Raw genomic sequence first — 23,128 nt, 5'->3', positions numbered from 1 at the left:
ACTGGGTTTATGCTTTAAGAGTATTTTGGACTCTGTTTTGTAACTTCTAATATAGACAGTTATATCCTGTTGATAATACTACTATCAGGGATGTCAGCAAAAGTGAATAATAGCAATAAACAAATACTGAACATACCGTACAATGATCTTTGGTTTAATTAACACCATGTTGCCAAAATTAGGAACTGGCTGGCCTTGAGATAATGATGACTAAATCCTCTGAGAACCTCATTCTTTAATTAGGAAGTCACAACACATTCCACAAGGAACATAGAGAGATTTCTAGCATGTTTACGTGGCCACTGGATGTCACTGTTCATTCGCTTTTAGCTTGGAACATTTTTTTAAAATTATTTTTCATTTTTATATTTATTTTTATTTTATGCTACTTTATTTTAATAATATTAGCAAGATTGTTTCTTTATGAAAGCTAGTAAGGCCAAGAAAGTCACTTTAGAAAGAAACTAAAAGCTCCAGTGAAAATCTTCATTAGGCTATTTGAACACTATATCCTCATCATGTTTTACAGTGTAGTCAGCCATGCCATACCACACCAGTTAATTAAACAGATAATATTTATTCTTTGACATCTAAGTTTGGTGCTTCATATGGTTTGAGAGATATAGACGGAATACAGACAGCAATTACAGTTATCATAAGTTATCCTTATGGAAAAAACAACAGCAACAACAACAACAACAACAAAACTACTTTTTGCTGTTGTTATTTAGGTGGTTCATATGATCAGTAAGAGAACATAAAGTAATATCAAGACTGACACTCAAGAGTGAAGCAATACAGATACACGTGCATGCTACACAGGACATTGATACCCTATAAAAGTTATGCACTTTATTTATGGCAAGGTTACTAATTCAAAGTATGAGGAAAAAAGGAGGACACAAAACTGGGTCTAATTCCTTTGCTTTTCTTTCTTTGCATTTATTGGTCATTCAGAAGGAAGGAACACAAAGCATAATCTTCCTTTATTCATAGGAATTCATAAAGAGATTTAGTCCAACACTGCTACATAATTGGAGGTGAGGATATAAAGCCCAGCTAGCTTTAATTATTATCTCTGCATAAAATAGTTGTTTCTCTATCAAATGATACAAATGAGAAACATAAATTATTTCAATAGAGTCATAGTGACTTTTACAGCTTTTTGCAAGGTGCTACATATTGAACAGCATCCTGCAAATGCATTTTGCATTTGTCCTGTGGTGGACTGGAAACACTAATAGAAACTAATAGAAGCTCTATTTAAAGAAAATAACAACAGTAATGAAGAAATTTTTTAATTAGTTCCAGATAGACCAACACAAAGTTCCTGTTTCCATTTCTGTGAATTGAAAGGATGTTCTTATTGGTGAAAATGGATTGAACTGTGGGAACTGTCAGTAATATATTGGATTTCTGTTGTCAAAATGCACCAACATAATCTCCTGTTGTATGTAATACCGTTTCACAACAGATGCTGAGTATTAGCATCGAGGGGTTGTTTTCTGTGGCTACTTTATTACTATTAACAGGGAGGAAATAGCTTCTTGTGAGAAAATATTAAAGATTTTTTTTTTTAAAAAATGCATTTGTTACACTGTGATGCTATTGTTCCTTGTTCCTTTTTTATTCATTTTTTATTGTTTCATGATATCAGCCTTGCGGTAAGTAAGTAGTTATTCTGAATTTAGCAATCACACAATATGCTTATAATGTAGCCAGTGATCCAAATACAAGAAGAGTTTATAGCCCCAAGTTCAGTCTATTTTTTATTGAATTACAGACATTTTCAACAAACTGTATTATTTTAGGATTTTGTGTGCTAGAAACCCTCATTCCCCTTATCACAGCAGATACTCGCACATGAAAATATTTTCAAGTGTGATGCTTTTATATTTTAGGGGTAAAATATCTTCATAACCATGCTGTGCTAACCCCAAAATAATTCTATAATGTTCCTTATATATCTTCAACAAAGGACAAAGCCTGACTAAGTTCTTCATCCTGTCTGTGTACCTACTTGTGTCAGTCAGCTAAGTATTACCTACTAAGTAATCTTACCCTGTTACCGAGTCAAAGTCACAGAGCAGTTGAGCTTGGAAGGGACCTCTGGAGATCATCTAGTCCAACTTCCTTGTTCAAGCAGCATCACCCACATCACGTTGCACAGGATTGTATTCAGGTGGGTTTTGAATATCTCAGAAAAAGGAGACTCCACAACCTCTCTGGGCAACCTGTTCCAGAACTCTGTCACCCTCATAATAAACTTTTTCCTCATATTCAGATGGAACTTCTTGTGTTTCAGTCTGTACCTTTTGCCTCTTATCTTGTTGTTGGGCACTGCTGAAAAAAAGTCTGGCCCCATCTTCTTGATACCCTCCCTTAGGATATGTATGCACATTGACAAGATCCCCTCTCAGCCTTCTCTTCTCCAGGCTGTCAAGACCATCTCTCTCAGACTTTACTGATAAGAGAGTCCCATAATTATCTTCACAGACCTCCACTGAATTGTCTCAAGGAGCTCCATGTCTCTCATGTACTAGGAAGCCCAGAACTGGACACAAAACTCCAGGTGTGGCCTCACAAGGGCTGAGTAGAGGGGGAGGATCACCTCCCTTGACCTGCTGGCAACACTCTTGCTAAGGCACCCCAGGATACCATTGGCCTGCTTGGCCACAAGGACACGTTGCTGGTTAATAGTTAACTTGATGCCCATGAGGACTTTCAGGTCCTTCTTCACAGAGCTGCTTTCCAGCAGGTCAACCCCATACCTGTACTGGTGCATGGGATTATTCCTCCCTAGGTGAAGGACCTGCACTTGCCTTCATGAAGTTCCTCTCTGCCCAACTCTCCAGCCTGTCCGGGTCCCTCTGAATTGCAGCACAGCCCTCTTGTGTATCAGCCACTCCTCACAGTTTTATGTGCAAACACAAACTTTCTGAGGGTGCATGCTACTCCATCATCTAGGTCATTGAAGAATAAGTTGAACAAGACTGGACCCAGTACTGACCCCTGGGGGACACCACTAGCTACAGACCTCCAATTAGACAGAGCTGCTGAGCACATATCTCTGAGCTCTGCCATCCAACCAATTCTCGACTCACCTCACTGTCCACTTGTCTAATCCAAGCTCTTCCTGAGCTTGCCTATGGGGATGTTGTGGGATACAGTGTTGAAAGCCCTGCTGAAGTCAAGGTAGACAACATCCACTGCTCTTCCTTCATCTACCCAGCCAGGCATCCCATCAGAGAAGGCTATCAGACTGTTTAAGCATGATTTCCCCTTGGTGAATCCATGCTGACCACTCCTGATCATCTTCTTTTCCTCCAGATGCTTAGAGATGATTCCAGGTTGAGCTGCTCCATAATCTTTCCAAGGACAGAGATGAGGCCAACTGCCCTGTAGTTTCCTGGGTCCTTCATCTTGCCCTTTTTGAGTGCTGGAGTGACAATGGCTTTCTTCCAGTCCTCAGGCACCTCTCCTCTTCTCCATGACCTTTCAAAGATGATGGAGAGTAGCCTAGGAATAGCATCCACCAGCTCCCTCATCATTTTTTGGCTGCACACCATCAGGGCCCATGGATCTGTGGACATCAAATTTGTCTAAATGATCTCGAACCTGATCCTCCTTGATCAAGGCGAAGCTTTCCTTTCTCCAGACTTTCTCTCTTTTCTGTGGGGTCTGGGATTCCTGACAGGTGGCCTTAGCAGTAAAGGCTGAAGCAAAGAAGACATTCAGTAATTCTGCCTTCTCTGTATCCTTCATCACCAGGGCACCCACCCCATTCAGAAGAAGTCCCTAGTCTTCCTTTTGCTATTGATTTGCTATTTGAAAAATAATAATAATAATAATAAAATGTTCTTGTTGTCCTTGACATCCTTTGCCAGATTTAATTTCAAATGGGCCTTAGCCTTCCTCATCACCTCCCTGCATACTCTAATAGTGTTGGTATATTCCTCCCAAGTGGCCTGTCCCTTTTTCCATTTTCTGTAAACTTCCGTTCTCTCTTTGGATTTTAACAGGAGTGCCTTCCTCATCCATTAGGACTTCTGCTCCCTTTGCTTTCCTTCTTACTTACAGGGATGCATTGATCTTGAACTTGGAGGAAGTTATGCTTGAATATTAACCATCTCTCTTGCAACTCCCTACCTTCTAGGATTCCTCCAAGTAGGCCCCTGAAGAGGCCAAAGTTTGCTCTCCTGAAGTCCAGGGTTGCCGTCATAATTTTTGCCCTGTTTCTTCCATGCAGAAACCTGAACTTATTATCTCATGGTCACTGTAGCCAAGGTGGGCCCCAACCTTCACATCTCCAACCAGTCCTTCTTTATTTGGTAGTACAAGGTCCAGCAGCATACCTCTCTTCATTGGTTTCCCCACCACTCGTGTCAAAAAGTTATCACTGATGCTCTGCAGGAATCTCCTGGACTGTTTGTACCTAACTGTGCTGTCTTTCCAGAAGATATCAGGGTGGTGTAGTTCCCCATGAGAAGCAGTGCCTGTGATTGTGAGGCTATTTCCAGCTGTCTGTAGGTCTCATTGACTTCCTCTTCCTGATCAGACAGCCAGTAATAAACACACACAACAGTGTCAACCATGTTACCCTGCCCTTTAATGCTTACTAATATGCTCTCGACTTGCTCTTCCTCCACCCTTAGGCAGAGCTTGATACATTCCAGTTGGTCTCTCACATAAAGAGCAACTCCACTGTCTTGCCTACAGATGGTTACACTTGTACCACCCAAAGAAATATATTTACCAAACGGAATGTTATACAAAATATTATTTGTAATGTCTTTGAACTTGTAGTTAATATCTACTGTCTTATGGAGCAACAGAAGACATTTATAATATTTTCCACTTTAAAACAGGCATTTTAGAAACTGAATGTGTCATAGTTTTTCAACCACAGTAAAGCACCACATTCAAAAGAGCTTGTCCTGGACATGCATGCTTCATAGTTAATATACAATCCAGAGAAACCCACTTTTCAACTATTAAATTAACAACACAATGATAAATCAGGATTAAAGGTCCTTGTTTATGTGTTTTGTGAACCAGAATTCTGGGGAGAGTCATCCAGTCCTTGAAATCAGGTTACTGGATCCCACTTCAAATTCTGTATAGCTTTAAAAAAGGGCAATGTTAACTAATATCACTATAGTTAGTGAGAAGAGTACAAGAACTGTTCTGCTAAAGTATATACTAGTTCAATTCTGAAAGATTTTGTGTGACTTCAATGTTTTTTCACATGCATAAAACTGATTGTGCTGAGCAAAGTGATTGTGTTTTCTTAGCCAAATATTTGCCTAACTTTGAATTCATAATTGACTATTTTGGATTGCAGCTATGTTTTTAGAATAACCTGTGTTTCACTTGTTATGACTGTTTAAGCTATAAGCTCTTGAAGGCTGATAGTATCCCTTACTATATGTGCATATAATATGTTCATATATTATCTGAACAGAAGATGACCAACACAGACAGTCGTCTTGCTTTTACATCTGAAAAAGATACATACACCTGAAACATAAATAATGTATCATGACTGTATAATTGTACTATTAAACTGCTACTTCCCTCCTATATCTATAGGCAAATACACATGTAAACATACACATGTGCAAATGATCTTCTCTTCTTTTGTGTGTGCCTTATGGTATCAATATTTTTACTTACTTTGCCTAAGAACATAACAAAAACATAAAAAGTAAACTATGCCAGAACATCCATATCTGTGTAATGAAGCAAGTAAAGTCATAATGAAATGGATTATTTACACTTTATAAAGAAAAGCCTCTTTCTAGTGCCTCAGGAGCCCTATAGGCCATAGCAGTACTGGTGTATACTGTCTTATCAGATTTATATCATTCTGATAGGATAGTCCACTTGAAGTAGCCATTGAGCTAGAAATAAGACATTGGGTTGAAGGAAGTAGCAATTTAAAGTTATTGTTGTGAAGATAATTAGAGACTGGCATGTATCCAGTGTCATTAAGAGGAGGTTGCTGTAGGGCAAATTCAACAACTGCCTGTTTACTGCAGTGCCATAAACCATGGATCTGTCTACAGTCAAACTAGTTTTATTTTTAGCTTACATCTGCTTCCTAAGATCTTGAGATTTTTCAGAGCTGCTACTTCTCCAGCTTTCTGTTGTTTAATCCAAATTAAAAATAAGTTGTAATTTAAAGAGCAAGGGATGCATCTTTTACAGTGACTGGATCTATGTTCTTGTTTTGTTTTATTTTTAATCAGTATATTTAGCCTCTCAATCTTCCATTTTCTTCCACTTTCTTAATAGTGTATAGTTATTAAATATCCATGATATCTATAGATATAATAATATCTATAGATTTTATCTAATAGATGAATATTTTAAAATTTTAAGGGCAAATTGGCCCCTTCCAACCATGTTTCCAGAAGGTGCCTGGCAAGGAAAAGGTATTAAAAAGGAGAGGTACTGGGTTGCAACTGACTGGAGAGGAGACTGGCCTTGATTTGCCTTGTTTCTATAGCTATATCAAAATTGTCCCTTCTTACAGGTTGAAACCTGGATCTGAGAGTGTCACAGTCCTTATTTGTTATGTATTTTCATTTTGTAGATGGGTAAGAAAAATAAAGAATTCTCAGGTGTACTTTGTACTCTGGAATCAAGCTACATCTGGGCTAAACACCAAGACCTGATAGGTAGGAGGTACACTCATGTCTTCATTTTAGGCATAACTCAAGACATACCATGCTACAGCTAAGATCTGCAGGAGGTTTGTCAACTTCCAAATGTTGTCAGAGAACATGACAAACAGAAGATTAAAGTTTGTTTTTGCAAATTCCTTAAAAGGGTAGAAAGACAGAAAGGTCTTAGAAACTTTCTCCTAATGAAATAAGGCTAAGTATAGTAACTTTTGAGCCAAAATATATCACCCATTGATAGAAGGAAACTCCACGTTGTTTGAAAATTTGACATGCACCATATGTTCTGAGTAGACAAAGTACTGGCCTGGCTGGGTCTGGATAGACACATTATCCCAGTGGTCCTCTTGATATATTCTTGGAAAATCTGAAGTCCTTGGTACAATTGTCACCTGTTTCAGCATATGTATCACCTGGCTGAAACAGGCTATTGACACATACATTACTCAAGGGTCTGGAAAAACTTTTCACCAGTTTTGAAATATTGGAGCTTTTTAGTAGCTTCATTAGAGGGATTACAAGAAAAGACATTTTGAGTTAACATGGCAGTGACACTTTACCACGTTTACACGTGTCGTTCTTTCCTTGTAGGCTATCAAAAACTTGTACTCTTCCAAAATGAGTTCAGGAAAGTTTAGCCGTCATCCATTGTACTCCATACTGGTCCTCTTAAATTTTTTTTGGCCCAGGCCAACAGTCACTTTACCAAACAATTCTCGAACAAGATTTGGGATTTAACACAGACCAAGGAGTACTCACACAAGGCAGTTTGGATTTAGCCATCTTGTTTTGGAAAATAAGGTAATTTAAAAGTGTTGTCATGGGCTATTCTGTGCCTGTTTGTCTCATTTCCAGAGAACAATACTGTAATTTACTGATGTAGACATAGCTATTGTTGCTGTGAAAATCATTCTGGTAGCTGTTTGTGTGAACACAAAGTGTTCACAAGGAAGGAAAAAGATAAGATGTCAGTCAATTAAGAGTTAGTTTTCTGGTACTGTAGTGATGAGATGACCAAACTGAGAGATTAAGTTAACAGTCTGTGTTTATCTGAGAGGGAAAGAGACTGTATGATAGGATATCATAGAATCACTTTGATCAGGAGTATGCCATTAAGTTTTTGAGGACCCATCTGCTGCATCTTCAGTGCTGTGCAAGTGCAGCACGACTCTTGAAATCAAATTCATTTCCTCTTTAAATTGCTGCCTTCCAGAAAGCTGTGAGGGTGAATATTAAAAGATGAAGATCAGATGCAAATCCTTTGGTTACCCTGTGTTTTATGATACAAAAGGATGATACATTTATCCAATGTATAGATTGGTCCTGGAAGTCTATGAAACCTCCATCTGTCCCATGTACCTGACAGGGATACATCTTGAACACCCTGATGTTGGCTACTATGAGCATCCTACATTTAGACAAGAATTTGAAATTGGCATTGGTTTATTACTAAGGCTATTTCTCAAGAAAAATATTTCCAAAGAACAAACTTAACTCTTAATGATGTAACTGCAACAATGACTGCAACAATGACTGATTTGAAATATAGATTTCAATTCAGATGAATAGCTAGGATATCAAAACCAATTTTCCACAACACATGGAGATTAGATTTTTCATTTCCTTTTTATAAGGCTTGACTTGGTTTACCTCATTATTTCCTGTTTTCTACAAGTTACACTTTTTTTTTTTTTTTTTTTTTTTCCTGTGCTTCATTTGACACTGGGCATTCAAAAAGCAAAGAAAGCAGATAATGGCAGACATGCACAAGGATGACAATTCTTCTAGTTCTTCTGATGAAGCGTACTAAATGCTAGAAGGGGAAAAAAAGCAAGGGAAAAACTTTAATTTACAGTCCGAATTCTAAGGTTAAGAGTTCAGCACTTGTGCCAGATCTCAGCATTGATGGCCACAAGGTCTACACAGCTAATTTTGTGGTAAAGTTAAATATTTCTGTATATATGTGTGATATGTATATATATATGCACACACATATATACAAATGTCTGTATGTATGCATATGGTGTGTATACTATACCTATACTGACATATAAATATATATATATACTAACCACATATAGAATAACTTTCACAGTACTCCTTCCACTTGCTAAACAGCTTCTGTTTAGCAACCCTTAACAACAGGTGTTTTGCAACACTGTAAAACTTAGTTCATTCAAAGCATCACCTTCAACAAAGAAATTCCTCTTACTTTTTAACAATATGAAAGAGGCATTTTGACCTAGAGGTATAAATACAAAACGTTTGGTTTCCATCCTATGGTTTTTTATTTTTTATTTTATTTTTTTTTTCAGCTACAATTTCTGACAAAACATCATTTGAAAAAGGCCTCCTAAGTCTGGTCCCAAGCACAAGATAAACAATATTTATTACCCTCTTGGGAAAAACACAAACAGACACACACACACACACACACACACACACAAACAATGAATCAAAACAAAAAACACAAAACAAACCAACCAAACACAAATTAAAGAATGGCAATGTTTTTCAGAAAGGTAAGAATTTCTCTCACTTGTTAAATTCTGTTGTTTTTTGTTTGTTTGTTTGTTTTTCCCTTACATTATATCCATGAAAAGTATCTCTCTCTCTCTCGTTCTATTAAAATATTTATTAAACTTTCTTTTAATCTCTTTCTCCTTCCTCTTTGGTGTAGCAGTCAGGAACTCATGGCTCAGAATCAAGAGCAAAGTGCAGACAAATGAATGATGCCAGGGCTTAAACCAAAGTCCTCATGAACAGATTGTCTAACAGACTGGAGTAATAATCTTCAGAGCCACCATGCTGGCTTGCAGATTGCTGTTTTAAGTGGCTTTGATTATTATGGTTATTTGGCAGTAGTTCTTAAATTGGAGTTTGGGCTTCAGAACCCAGCTGTACTACCTGAGCCTAATTGAATTCTCCTGGATGGGGAGTATGAACAGCAGAAGAGATTCCTTTGGTTAAAACTGAAGTCAAGAATAGTTGACTAGTTCAGCATCAATACTTGTTTCACAGCAATATACATATATACACTATATAATATATATTATAATATATATTATCATATATATATATATACAGTTCATTAATGCCCCCCCCCAAAAAAAAACAACAAAATGGTCAATTTACATGTATAGACTACTCTAAATGTATAAATCTATTTTGAAACTCTACTGAATGTTATTTATGGTTCAAAGGGTGTTCATTTCTACAGAATCTCAGTGACAGAGTGTTGAGAAATAGGAATCTGGTTAACAGGGAAATTAGTATTGGAGAGGCATGCAAGCACTAAGTGGTAAACCTTCTTTTACAAAATAACAGACGGGAGAACATACTGCACTATAAAATAACAACAACGACAGACATAATTAAAGGCCTCTCGAGCTTCAAGTACTCACCTCTGCAAGAATAACATGGTGACTAGCAGAGTTTGCTCAGCAGACAAATTAGTCCAGTAAGATAAACAATGTTTATATTGTTATTACCCCTTCAAAATGTGTGTGGGGAGGATTGTGGACTGTATGGGTATCTTGAAGGTCAGGAGGACTTGAAAACTGAAATTTAAGTGAGAAATGTTCTTGCCCTGAAACACAACAGAAAGATGTTGTACCTGAGTGGTCGTCACTTCATTTTTCACAGGAAGTATTAACATGGAAATAATATCTTTGGCTTAATCAACCAAAGCAGACCATAACCTGATTTGCAGATACAAGGAAATAGTTTATCATGTAATTGTTAACAGGGGAAAGTACTAAAAATATAATTCACTGACACTATGAATAAGGTTAAAAAGAAAACCAGAAGATGGTGGATAACAATACAGGCATACATTGATATTTCTTGGCTTTTCAAACTGTGGTGGTCTTACTTGAGTGGGTGGCCAAGCTACACCACAGCTGCTCTCTCACTCCCCTTCCTCAAAGGGAAGGGGGGAGAAAATATGATGAAAAGGGGTCAAGGTTTGAGATAAGGGAGAAATAAAATTTATTGCCTATTACTAACAAGCCAGAGAAGTGAGAAACAAAGGAAAGAAACCAAAAACACCTTTCTCCCATCCACCCTCTTCCACGTCCTCCTCCCCCCCCCCCCCCCAAAGCGGTGCAGGGGAATGTTGGAATGGGGACTGCAGTCAGTCTATAGCACTTTATCGCCGCCGCTCCTTCTCAGTCTTCACCTGCTCCAGTGTGGGGTCCCTCCCACAGGACGCAGTCCTTCCCAAACTGATTCTGCATGGGCTTACCCCAGGCAGCAGCTCTTCAAGAACTGCTCCAGATATGGGTCCGTATCATGGGGTCCCTCCATCAGGAGCAAACTGCTCCAATCTGGGTCCCCCACGGGCAGCAGCTTCTGCCAGGTCACCTGCTCCTGCGTGAGCTCCTCTCCACGTGCTACAGGCCCGGCGTGGAATCTGGTCCAGCGGGGGTCCTCCACAGGCCGCAGCCTCCATCAGTGCAGGTCCACCTCCTCCACTGTGGTCTCCTCTGTGGGCTGCAGTGTGAAGTTCTGCTCCACTGTGGTGCTCCATGGGCTGCAGGGGGTAGCCTGCTTCACCATGGTCCTCACAACAGGCCGCAGGGGACTTCTGCTCCGGCACCTGGAGCACCTCCTCTTCCCTCCTTCTTCACTGACATTGGTGTCTGCAAGGCTGTTTCTCAATCTTTGCTCTTTCCCAGCTGCTGCTGAGTGGCAGTGTTGTTTGTTGTTGTTGTTTTCCTTTCCCTTTCTTAAATCTGCTCTCACAGAGGTTCAGCTCTGGCCACTGGTGGGGCCCTTATCTGACATGGGGTAGCTTCTGGATTCTTCTAGCAGAAGCCATCCCTCTGTCAGACCCTCTGGTGTTAACTAGCCAAGTGGCTTCTGGTAGATTTATGTCCCAGTGTTTCCATGTTCCAGCACCCAATGCTCGTAACATGGTCTTTAGCAGTCCATTGTACTTCTCAACCTTCCCAGAGGCTTGTGGGTGATAGGGGATGTAATACACCCATTCAATGCCATGCCTCTTGGCCCAGGAGGTGACAAGATTGTTTTGGAAGCAACTCCCATTGTCAGACTCAGTTCTCTCTGGTGTACCATTGATGCCACAGCACTTGCCTTTTCAGGCCTGAGATAGTGTTTTGGGCAGTTGCTTCTACCACGGTGAGTATGTATCGTTTGCCTTGGAGGGTTTGTGGGAGTGGTATGATGTAGTCAATCTGCCAGGCCTCACCTTATTTGAATCCAAGTCACCTCCCCCTATTCAGGGAGACTTTACCCTCATGGCTCGCTTGATTGCAGCACAGGTTTCACACTCATGGGTGACCTGTGTGATGGCCTCAGTGATCAGGTCCGCCCCTCAATCACAAGCCCATTTGTATGTGGTATCCCTCCCCAGATGTCCTGATGTTTCATGGGCCCATCGAGCTACAAACAGCTCACCTTTATGTCCTCAGTCTAGGTGCACCCCTTTGTTATTCTGATGTTCTTCGATGGCATGACTCTCAGGCATGCGACCATCTACATGACGTACCTTTACAACCAGGTTTTCTACCTGGGCAGCAATATCTTGCCACAGTGTAGCAGCCCAGATAGGTTTACCTCTGTGAAGCCAGTTGCTCTGTTTCCATTGCTGCAGCCCCCCCCACAGGGCATTTGCCACCATCCATAAATCGGTATAGAGAGTAATGGCCATTTTTCTATTTCAGCCATTTTTAGGGCCAGCTGGATGGCTTTCACTTCTGCATGTTGACTCTACTCACCTTTAATTGCTGAGTGTGACATCATATGGCGTGGAATATCCCTTTGGTCTTTTTAGGTCAGCTGTCCTAGTGATGTCCCCTCCCCATCTCTTGCCCACCCCCAGCCTGCTGGCTCTTGGGGGATTGGAGGGAGTCCTGAAGTGGTGCCAGTATTGTGCAGCAATAGACAAAACACAGGTGTGATATCCATGCTGTTCTCTCTAAAAGTGCAGAGCACAGCACTGTATGGGCTGCTGCAGGGAAAGTTAACTCCATCCCAGCCAGACCCAGAACACGAATGCGTTATGTGTTTGAATGGGAGACCTGAAAGGAACAGATTTATTTATTTATTTATTTATTTATTTATTTTCTTATCTTCAACCTTGAAGTGAAGGGAAATGATGTGTTAATGGAAACAGGTGGCCTACACACCCTAGTTATTATTCACAGGCCACAGGTATGAGGAGCAATAATCACACTGTAAATAAGATATCATAAAATGGATAAAATACAGTTAAAATTAGACAAAAATATCCTCTACTACCTAGGACCTTTGGTGTGAAATGTCTACTTGGCTCTATACCACTGATCTGAATATCAAAGTAAAAGCATGATGCCAAGTCAGATAGATTGGCAGTTAATCGCAGACACCTTGTCTTTGTATGCAAATACTGTTAATTTGAGTTACATGAAAGTGTCTACCAGCTAAGTATGATGTATGGTAGGCTTGGATTGAAGTAGATCTACTTAACAATTTGCTGGCTCTGAACCAGATGAGTATGTGGCTTTTCTATGGATATGAGTGTTGAGTGTACAAATTTGTTCTTAAACACAATGTTAGTCTGATGATAAAGAAAAATGCAAATTCAGAGTACTATAATTACTAAGTGAGTTCTTCATCAGGAAACTGTCTTTAAATATACAGCTTGCATCTCTTGCATCTCAATTTAAAGAAACCCTGAATTAAGTAAACGCCAATGTTAACACAAAGTACAATAAGAATCAGAAAACTGTATGTACTGACACTGATGAATAGATGCAAGCTTCCATCTTGCATCTACCATTACCTCAAAATGAGGTAATCATCTGCTGTGAAAAAAAATAATAAATAAATCCATTTTGCCTTAAGACAAAAAGTTTTTATTGTTCCCAATACCTTTTCCAAAATAAATTGTTGAAAAGTGATGTGAATAAGAAACAGAACACATTTCAGGACTCTTTTTAACTGATATGAATGGGAGAAAATGTTAAAAGGTTAACATAAGACATGTAAAACATTCAAATATATTGTAAAGCTAGGTTTTAAATACATTCTCCATTAAAAAAAAAAACAACCAAAGAAACAAAAAAACCCCACCTGAATCTCTTTTCTAGTGCACAGTAGAAAATAAGTAGTTATTCCATTATAAATACTGGAGCTCTATCAAGAAAAAAAAAAAAAGAAAGAAAGAAAAAAAAAAAAAGATCAGAATCATGCCTATAGCATTTAAAAGCATAAACCAGCCTGTAAACTTGTTTAACATATGACAGCCCTAGGGGCAATTTGGAGTGTGCCAGCACTACTCCCTCTGGAACATGTAAAATAGCTAGATGCTGCTAGAAGAACATTTGCCCCAGCTTGGCATATGGTTTATTCCTTCCAATGAGAAAAGGCAGCATACTGCTTTATTTTATTTTAATTTAATTTAATTATTATTTTATTTTATTTTTTTAATGTATTTTATCTTTAACTCTTTCCATTATTTAGTACACATTTGTTAATATAAACACATCTCTAACATGATATACATTCTAACTTCTTTCTGGTTAATGTAATATGTGTTCTTTATATCAAAGTCAACAGGACTGGGGGGTGCAGTACTTTATACAAATATTTATAATTCAGAAAGGAAAATTATTAAACTAACAAAGGCATTAGTAAGGCTAACAACACAATGTTTGATTTTGTGTGTTACTTTTTCTTCAAAAAGAAACCGTTATTCCTTTGCAAGGGAAAGTAAAAATTAGGAGTGTATATTTGTCAAGGTGGGGAATGTAAATCCCTATCCACTCTTCTTTGGTCTAATCTGAACAGAAGTCTGTTAGAAATTACTTTAAAATTTCTAGACTGTACTTTTATTTGAGTTGAACAATGCATGTTGATTTTCTCTGAACTACACTGCTAAAAAGTATGCATGCAGAACCACTCCAGAAGTAATTAAATTAGAGATTATTAGATAAACAAACAAACAAACAAACAAAAACCTTATAATGTTATAATTTGGAATGAAGAGAAAACTTATAAATGACTTTTTATTTCACTGTTTAATAATAATATTAGTAACAATAATAATTGTCCGGAAAGAATCGCATATGTATTTCGAGGAGCAAAAGATAAACCTCACATTTAATCTTTATATATGACAATTTTAAAAGGATATTTTCCCAAGTAAAGTGAAATATATTTTTTTGAATTGTCAGTGTCCTTCATTTGTATATTTTGGTCTGTCAGTATTTGAGAAAGGAGGAGAAGGCAAGGATAAGAACTCTTGTTATTTTTCTGTTGGTGGTGTTTATTAAGAAAAAATAAAAGACCTAAATGAAAATTTCTATAAAGTCAAGAAATTAAGAAATGTCATTCTGCACATTTGTATTGTATTCCAAATAATGTCAAAAGCAACATTTCCTGGAATAGGGTCTCCATTGCTAAAGAATCTCATGCACATCCTTTTAATTACACTTCTCAAAGGCTTTTGTAATAGTCCACCATAAACCCCTGGCAATGTTGATGAGCTCAGAATTTTCTGAGTGGCAGATGATCTCCACCATTCTTTTATTTATTTATTTATTTATTTATTTATTTATTTATTTTATTAGCTGGAAACTTCAGAAAAGAAACTCTAGTGCGAAAAAATCTAGGGAGAGAAAAATCCTGGCAGTTTTACACCTGCATTAAAATCAGCTCAAGTCAACGCTGTGTTCAAATGAGGTCAATGAGAGCCATAAGCAAGCAGAACCTGGACATAAAAATAGTTCTGGTGGCAATAGAACTCAATATTCTTCTATTTTTTTCTCTTTTAAATCTCTAGTATTGCCGTTTCAGAAATGTTGTATTCACTAATTCCTTCAGTTATTATAGACTGCATTTTGAAGATAAAATATATGTTTAATTTTCACAAGTATCTTTTGAATTCATCGAAGCACCATGTAACTCTTTGTGGCTTTTGTGGCTGACTTTCTTTGATAGGCCTGTTTCATAAATGAGTAAATAAACTTATACTAAAAAAAAATCATACTCAGTTATCTCTTTATAGCACTGGATTTTTATCCAGTTGATAGATCCAGTTGGTAGATCTGAAACTTAGGTTTCAAGGAGATCAGAATGAGCATAAAACTCAGATCCTACAGAACTTCCCTTAAAAACGTTCCCATAGTCTAAAGGTAAGAAACAGTAAACTCTATTTAGAGAGAGAGAGAGAGGGAGAGAGAGAGAGAAAGATTTGAACAACGGAAGATCAATATTAGCTGCACTCTAGCAACTAAACAATAAAAACAATCGAAACAATCGAAACAATAGAAAACTAAACAAAATCTGTTCATTGAAGGTTGCTATTTTCATTTTAAGCTATGGAAGATTTGAGCTTTGCAATTACTCTATATGTGCTTCCTAGAAATCTGCTGTCCCTGTGTGCTACAAATGTCAGACTGCCAAGAAGATGCCTGTGGGGGGAAAAAAAAAAAAAAGTCATTTTCCAGAAAAAGAAAATAAAAGAAAAAAAAGTAGGAGTAGGAGCCCTCAAAGGTTCTGAAAGCATTTGGACTATTTATATTAATAACTCTTAATTTCAGAATTGGGTACTTTAAAAGAGTGTCCATTCCTGATTCGGATTACTGCCTCGTTTTACTAGCATAAATTCTGCACCAGTATATTATTCCTTTGTGTTTTTGTGCAGTTTGTTTGCTTGTTTGCTTGCTGACCTTTAAAGTGATAAATAAATAAATAAAAAGATCCTTTATCCAATAAAAATGTATGTAATTGAATCAACACTTTGAAACTAGAAGGAAAAGCCATACCTTCATTTGCAGTTCTAGTTACAGGACCATCACTGTTATAATTTAATTCCTATTTAGAGACAACAGCCAAAATTCTCTGTAGGTGTTCAAGCTCAGTTACAAGTGTAACTCAATCAATAATGCTTCCAGATCGGTGGATTGTATCTTGAGAGGCTTGAATATAGGATTTTCTAGTCATATAGATCTTGTTATTGTCATATAATTTTCTGGAGAAAAAAATCTAGTGCAACAACAAAAAGATTTCTAAATTCATCAGGAAAAGACTAAACTATACATTCACTGCAATAAGGTAATAGCAAAATTTAGTACAGTCACTCATTCAAATATCTAACAACTTCATTTTGAACAGTGATTCATGTCCCAACAGCTCCTATGATTTTTGAGAATGTGATAAGAATTTGCATCTGGATTTGCAGGATTTTTGTAAGTAATGTAGTAGGCCTTTTGAGTCCAAATGGTATTCTGGAAAGAAAAATACTACATTACACTTAATTAATACATTGCACACGCTTGCAGTTTACTGACATATAATAATGATATGATATATTATTATATATAACATGTTAAACAGTTGTAATAGGAATAAATAATAATTTAATAGATTATTTAAAATATTTAAATTTGACTTTTAAAAATATTATTTTTAATAATAAAAAAGAAAGAGAAATAGAGAAAGATAGAAGGGAAAAAAGAAAGAAAAGAAAGAAAGAAAGAAAGAAAGAAAGAAAGAAAGAAAGAAAGAAAGAAAGAAAGAAAGAAAGAAAGAGAAGAGAAAGAGAAAGAGAAAGAGAAAGAGAAAGAGAAAGAGAAAGAGAAAGAGGAAAGAGAAAGAGAAAGAGAAAGAGAAAGAGAAAGAGAGAAGAGAAAGAGAAAGAGAAAAAGAAAAAGAAAAAGAAAAAGAAAAAGGAAGGAAGGAAGGAAGGAAGGAAGGAAGGAAGGAAGGAAGGAAGGAAGGAAGGAAGGAAGGAAGGAAGGAAGGAAGGAAGGAAGGAAGGAAGGAAGGAAGGAAGGAAGGAAGGAAGGAAGGAAGAAACAAAGAAAACAGTGACAGCTATTATGTTTTCCTGTCCTCTCATATTTTGTTCATATTTTAAACCGTGAAGAACACATATGTCCAATGCAAAATGAAGAGTAATAAACCAAATGAAAGGTATCGAGTGTTACCATATTGCATTGCACTGAAATGTCATAAAACCTTTTATAAAGACAAATTTCCCCTCAAGAGCACTAATACAGTCAGAGTGGAAAACAAAACGATCTTTATTTTATATACTTCTTACCCTCAGAGGAAAAATACCAAAAAGAGTTCTGGTGCTGTTCATAACAGATAACACCCTTCAGAGGGGAAATTTCCTCTTTAGTGCTGAGGCAAGGTAGAATTGGAAAGCAATATGAAGAGTAATGGACAGAACAAAATGAAATCAGATTTTAGAAAAGAGTACTTTTATTTTTTATTTTTTTTTCCAATTACAATGCTGTCATTTTATTTCCTAGGCTCTGACTTTTGCATGATCCTCCTCTCACTAGAGAAAGCAAAGTTTTTCTTTGCTTTGGCTCTTTTGGTGATTTTGCAAGATGCTATTGATTAGTTTACTAATGCAAAAGGCTTCAGGTGTAAATATCAGAATTTTTATTTTATTCTCTTTATCTTTTGTATAATGCTTGTGACCCTAGAGTCATTGCAAATTCTGAGGCTTCTTTTGAAGATCATATCAATTGTCTACTTAAATGTGTTGCAACCATCTTCTTAACTTAATTAGATTGAGATCTGTGATAATTACTTCACTTGCTGAAAATCAGTGCCATAATGTTTCCACTCAGATTTGAATTCTGGGTGATGATGATGATGATTTCTGGATGCTGTTTCTTGGGATATTTTAGTTATTGCTCATAGCCATCAGCAGCTATTAAAACTTATCTAACTATATTACATATCATGTTATGTTATATTCTTCACCTCAATAACTTTCTTACTACATGATCATATACTGATTCTTTTCAAGGTGACCTTAAAACTGCCATTGACAGGTAACCTATTAATTTTCATAGATAGTAGTAATAGTTTCATAGTAACACCTACTTGTTAGGTAACACATCAGTGATGTCTGAGGTCTATTCATCTATTTCTCTGTTAAGTTATGTGACTATAAGATTTTGGTCTGGAGCAGACTTTTAAAATAGGATTAAGTTGAGTAAACTGTTGTGTTACCCTGTATGGACAAGTGACAATATAGGCTGAGACATTCAAACAGAGATGTGGCAAACAACCTAGTGAAGTGTCCTTCCAAAGAGGAAGAAAGGCGATTTTAGGGACACTCAAAGAAGTCTCAAATATCACAAAATCACAGAATCACAGAATAGTTGGGGTTGGAAGAGATCTCTAGAGGTCATTTAGTTCAATCCTCATACTCAAGCCATGCCACCTAGAGCAGGGTTCCCAGGAGAATGTTTAGACAGTTTTTGAAGATCCCCAAGGAGGGAGAATCCACATCCTTTCTGGGCAAACTATTCCAGTTCTCTGACACCTGCACAGTAAAGAAGTGGCTCAACATGAGCCTGCAGTGTGCGCTTGCAGCCCAGAAGGCCAACTGCATCCTGGGCTGCATCAAAAGAGGAGTGTCCAGCAGGGTGAGGAAGGTGATTGTTCCCCTCTACTCTGCCCTTGTGAGGCCCCACTTGGAGTACTGTGTCCAGGTCTGGAACCCCCAGCACAGGAAGAATGTGGACCTGTTAGAGCAGGTCAAGAGGAGGGCCACAAAGATGATCAAGGGGCTGGAGCACCTCTCCTACATAGAAAGCCTGAGAGAGCTGGGGCTGTTCAGCCTACAGAAGAGAAGGCTCCAGGGGAACCTCATTGAAACCTTTCAGGACTTGAAAGGAACTTATAAAAAGATGGAGAGCAACTCTTTGGTCAATTGGATAATGATAGGACCAGGGGGAATGGTTTAAAACTAAAAAAAATAAAAATAAAAAAAGGGAGATTTAGATAAGAGGTTAGGAGGAAATTCTTCGCTCAGAGGGTGGCAAGGCACTGGAACAGGTTGCCCAGAGAGGTTATGGATGTCCCATCCCTGGAGGTGTTCAAGACCATGTTAGATGAAGCCCTGAGCAATCTGATCTAGTGGGTGGTGTCCCTGCCAATGGCAGGTGGGTTGGAACTAGATGATCTTTGAGGTCCCTTCCAACCTGAGCCATTCTATGATTCTGTGATCAGTGGGAGCATCCTGTGTTCCAGTTTGTGCCCATTGCCTCCTGTCTTGGCATTGGGCAGCACTGAAAAGAGCAAGGGTCCATCTTCTTTGCACCCTCTCTTCAGGTATTTGCAGACATTGATAAGATCACACCTGAGCCTCATCTTCTCTGGGCTGAACAGTCCCAGCTCTCTCAGCACCTCCTCATAGGAGAGGTGGTCCAGTCCCTTCATCACCTTGGCAGCCCTCCACTGGATTCTTTCCAGTGTGTCCATGTCTCTCTTGTACTGGTGTGGTGGCTTTACTCAGGTGGGCAGCTGAGTTCCACCACGGCTGCTCTCTCACTCCCCCCTCCTCAAAGAGGAAGGGGGAGAAAATATGACACAAAGAGCTCGAGGTTTGAGATGAGAATGATTTAATTAAAGGGAAAAGGAATGGGGAAAAAAAAAGCAAACAAAAAACAAAAAGGCCTCACAGAAGCACAGAGAGAAAGGGAAAAAAAAGTTATTCTCTACTTCCCATCAACGAGTGATGTTCAGCCACATCCTGGGAAGCAGGGCCTCAAAACACATAGTGGTTATTTGGGAGTACAGCCCCCTCCCCCACGAGAACCCCCCCCTTTTATTGCTGAGTGTGACATCATGTGTTATGGAATATCCCTTTGGTTGGTTTAGGTCAGCTGCCCTGGCGATGTCCCCTCCCCACCACTTGCCCACCCCCAGCCTGCTGGCCCTTGGGGGCTTGGAGGGAGTCCTGATGCTGTGCCAGTACTATGCAGCAATAGACACAACACTGGAGTGATACCAGCGCTGTTCTAACCACAAGTGCAGAGCACAGCACTGTGTGGGCTGCTGCAGGGAAAGGTGGCTCCATCCCAGACAGACCCAGCACAACTGGGGGAAAAGAACTGGACACAGCACTCCAGGTGCAGACTCACCGATGCTGAGTGTGATAGCTTCACACTGGTAGACAGCTAAGCTCCACCATGTAGCTCTCGCACTCTCCCTCCTCAAAAGAACAAGGGGAGAAAATATGATGATATAGGTAGATGTTACCGTAAGAAGATAACTTATACCTATTACTGCAAAAAACTATATATATATAGAAAGTGGAAATATAACTAATGGTGGAAATATAACTAATGAGTCAGTCCCTCGAGTTTAAAGAAACTGCTACCACAACGTTTCATAAACCTGTTTAAATAGAAGATGGGTACAAAACACCCACTACCACCACCACTACCGAAATAAATAAATAATTATAAGACACCTTTAGGATATCTTTGCTTGTTTCCGTGCTTTCATGTTTTCATTTTAATTTTATTTTGTTTGGAGGGATAGAGTTTGTCATTAGAAATGATAAGAGAAAGAATATTTTCTTTTCCCAGTATCTTGAGAGCTGACGCATAGCACTTGCCCATAAAACTTCTCAGCAAACGAAGCCACTCTGAAAACATTCATAGAGACAATGAGTTCCTTGTTATAGAAGTTTATTCAGAGAAAAAGAAATGTATGTTATTCAGAAAGCTGCTAGGGTTTGGAACAAGTTGTTTATGAGCCATTCATGACCATGAGGTGACAAATGCAAATCTAACAGTTCTCAAACACTATTTATGCTACAGTAAGTTAAAGGTCTAACTTGAATGATAGTTTACTGAATAGATAAACAGTTAAGACCAATTGTCAAGGCAAAAAATGTGGTAAGCCATGTCTTTTTCATTGCTAAGGAGAAATTAGTTGAAAGAGGAAATGTGGTATACATAATTTTAAATACTATTTGCCATTGTAAAACTTTAATGTCATTTGTAGCACCATCTTTTATAATAATTAATTGAAAACTGTCTCTGAAAAAGTATAAAAAACAAAACAGTTCACTAAATTGAACGTACTGAATTATGCTTATGTGTTAACTTTGTACTTTAGTCAAGTAGCAAATATTACAAACTTTTAATAAGCCCCTTGAATATCATACATTGCCAAAGATGCTAAATCTTTGGCATATGTACGAATAGCTATTCTATTTTCCTTCTCATTACATCATGAATGCTTATTTGTTTTATCACCTTATACATAGAGCTCTTCTAGGTTCAGATCCACAGAAGGAACGACAATTCCTCTATGCCTGTGGCTGTCTCAATACTGTGAATCGTTTTGTCTTTTGTATTATTTTAAGCATTCTCTAATTTTATTCTTTTAATGTGATACTTGAGGTTCCATTTGTCTAAGGCAAGAAAACATATAAAGAAAAATGGACTCCTTTATATTTTCTTTGGTGGAGACTATAAACTTAATCATTTCTATATACTCTATATTATTTCTATATACTGAAGTTAAATGGACGGGATACAAATATTTACTGAAAAAACTAGTAGTAAAGATATGATAAATGTTGGTTGAAAACCAGCAATCAATAGTATAAAACAGATATTTATTTAAAAAGTTGATTTTTGTATTGAAAAGTATTAGGTTTAGAAAGCCAAAAAACAGTAAGTTGTCATTTCCAGGGAGGGTTGTACTATGATAAATTGTCAGGAGAAAAAGCACCTTGATCATCACTATTGTCTGCCAAGGACGTAGTTTATCAATGCCACTACTATAATCACAGAGTGACTAAAGAAATAATATTCACACTTGTTCCTAGAAAAATCACATGTGAAGGCAAATAATTGAGGGCTCCTCTTGAGGATCTTCTAACAGATTATACAGAAAATGCTATAAAAGGTTTTAAATTAATGGTATCATATTAGAATCATGACTCCCATTTGTCCTTGTTTACCTTTCAGTCTTTGATAACATTCTTCTAAAACACAGATCGAAAGTCTAAGTACTTACATGTTCCACTCCTTTTGTCTTCCCCAAGCTCTTATCTGTTCTGTGATATGTGCCTCCAAGGAAAGCTTAGGTAACTAAGAAGGGAAAACTATCGATGAAGTTAAATCCAAGGAAGAATCCAAAAATCCAGAAAAGTTTTTCTACCTAGGACTACATGTAAAATTAAAACTAAGATTATTCTCTTATTTGTTCAGAAACAGTTTTAAAGCTAGTTTTATTATTATTATTATTATTTGAGTTCTATTATTATTTGTGTTCTATTATTATTAAAATAAAGCAGTATAATATTTTCTCTTATGTAATATATTACTACACAAATGAAATGTTAGAAGTATGTATGTACTCCAAGAAATATGCTTTTACAATGATCATTTGATCTATAAAACATTGCACGTATAACTCAAAGCTAGGAATCTATCACTCACAATGCATTGAAAACATAGTTAAGATGAACTAGTTTCATCATTGAAAGAAAAAAAAGGAAAAAAAAAATTATCCTGACAAAAATTTAAAGTTTAGTGTCGGTTAAGTCTAAAAGAAGCACCCACTAGAAAACATCTCAATTCAGTGAAATACATCGTACAGAATTTTAAATGTCTATCTTAAAGCAAATGTTTAAAATAAGTTAGGTGATGTTCATATTTCTC

The sequence above is a fragment of the Anser brachyrhynchus genome (assembly GCF_964034855.1).
Source record: "Anser brachyrhynchus genome assembly, chromosome: 1".
Classification (NCBI taxonomy): domain Eukaryota; kingdom Metazoa; phylum Chordata; class Aves; order Anseriformes; family Anatidae; genus Anser; species Anser brachyrhynchus.
Note: the sequence above shows the minus strand (reverse complement) of the source record.